Below are 2,268 nucleotides of genomic sequence, written 5' to 3'. Positions count from 1 at the left end.
GCCCTATGGTCCTCCCTGTACATTGGCTAATCTGAGCAGGAATATTGTCCTTGGGGCTTGGTGGGCCAAGATGTGTTCCACTTTCTCTCCTTCCCTCTTTCATTTGCTCCTGTGTGCTCTGATCAGACGTGTCCCTCTCCTTGAGTTGTAGCTTCAGTGCTGTCCTCTGCAGTGCATTATTCTGGGGGAATTCCCTCCTAGACTTAACAGGAAGGAAAAGGAACAATGTAAATAGGTTTTTACCCTGTTTAAAAAGATGAGTTCAATGGGAAAAAAAGAAGCTATAGGGATAGAGAATGTTCACCAGAGAGTACAATTTTAAACACCATCTTCAATGAAGGCCTTAGCAAGGAAGTAATATCTAAGAAAATATTTAAAGAAGTGAAGAAGCAACACAGACACATGGTTATTTTAGGCAGAACAGACAAATAATCACAACTAATTATCTTTGAGTCAGTTCTTACTGAATCCCCAAGTACTGTAGTGCAAAATTCCTCTGTAGGTTTTTCAAAGCTTTAATCTTTTCAAAATAAAAACCTTATCAATATAAAATTTATGTATCATACACTTGCATAAAAGACTTGTATATACATCATCACAATCGATTCTAGTGCTCCCTCCCGCTGCCAAAGCTGTGACCTTTAGGAAGCTGTTCCCAGACCTGTCTTCCAAGGAGATCGTGGGTGGTTTGAACGCTCCAACCTTTTAGTTACCAGTTGAGGACTTAACTATTTGTGCGACCTGTGCAGATGTTAGGCAGAGGAGAGGGTAAAAGTTAAGGCCCTAAGGAAGAAATATGCTTCGATGGTGTTGGACTTTGGTTCAGATCTTTTGATTTGAATTGTAATCCAGAAATATCATGTACTTGCTACGCCAATGTCCTCCTTGCATTTTTATGGCATGTTCAATCTGGTCCATAGGGTTCTGTCTTTGTGAATGAGTGTTATTCAAAATTTTGACCTATTTTTGTGTAAATAGTGCCCAGTCACTTAAGAGTTTAAGCTGTACAATTGAACAAGCCTTGTGTTGAGGTCTGGAGCCAGCCGGCCTCTAGTGTATAATTTCCTTTTCTGTACAGTGTTTTAAATGAATACCACTGGCTAAATGAATTACACTAGCAAGAGGATTATCTTATCCCCCAGGAAGATGATTTATAATGTTCTTTATTATAAAATGAAGATGTCATTAAAGTGAACCAAAGGCATATAAACCATAGATATTGAGATAGTTAAGGTTTATTGTGCCAACCTGGCCAATAAACACATGTGGAATTAATTGAAGGGCGAAGAGATAAATGGCTTGGTGAGCCTCACCTTAAGTTCTCGGGTCTCTTGCTTTCTGATGGTTGGACCAGGATGCAGCTGTCTTAGTCAGTTCCCTGTTTCATCTAGCAAGGCTCTCTTCCTGTGAAACCTCCCTGAGGAGAAGCCATGTGGACCTACCCCTATGCAGCCTGGGTGCTGGGCAGCCACTTGGAGACCCCTGCTAATGCTGAGATGCTTACACGCTCACTGATTCAGCTTTCCTCCAGCAGTTGGCATCACTGCGTGTTTTTTGTGATATTGAGGGGGACGGTGTAGAGCGGTGTCACCATATAGGCTAATGTTGGACTTATGGGCTTGGACAGCACTGGGTTGGGATGCTTTCTTAATGTACATTTACCCTTTGTATAAAACTCTCCCTTCTATACATATGAGTTTCTGTGGATTTGTTTCTCTAGTCTACCCAGACTAACACAGATATATAAATAGATATGGGGCTACACTTAATTCTAGCCTCAATACAAGAACAATTAGTTCTTTTGAGGTGTCCCTGCCCAGTGCTCATCCTCATGAAGAGATCATTAAAGATATGAGTGCTATAGAAAAGAGTGCTGAGGAAACCAAATGGTGCCAGGTGGTCAGATAGAATAGCTTCTAGGGTCTTAAATGCTTGTCTTCATACAAGTATCCATCTACGTGAGACATCAATTAAGTCCACATGTAAGAAGAACACTAGCCTGTGGAACCAGAATTTTATATAATAAAATCCAAATCCGTGGGAGGGAGTGGTATCAGAAATCAAATTGTGAACATTCAGCTTGCAAAAGGCCATATCGTTGACGGTGGAAGCCCAAATTTCATTGCAAAGTGCAAACATGGATTACACCCCTGGAAAATCATCTTTGATCATGGTAAAGGGATGTTAATTACTTTGATATCAGCCAGAGAGCATTGAAAAATCAACAATGGCAAATTTATTTAGATTAAAATGTAATAATTTATGATT

Source organism: Echinops telfairi, unplaced genomic scaffold (assembly GCF_000313985.2).
Source record: "Echinops telfairi isolate 266 unplaced genomic scaffold, ASM31398v2 ScPeMD7_7469;HRSCAF=8507_0, whole genome shotgun sequence".
In the NCBI taxonomy this organism is placed as follows: Eukaryota; Metazoa; Chordata; class Mammalia; order Afrosoricida; family Tenrecidae; genus Echinops; species Echinops telfairi.
This window is presented reverse-complemented; position numbering follows the sequence as displayed.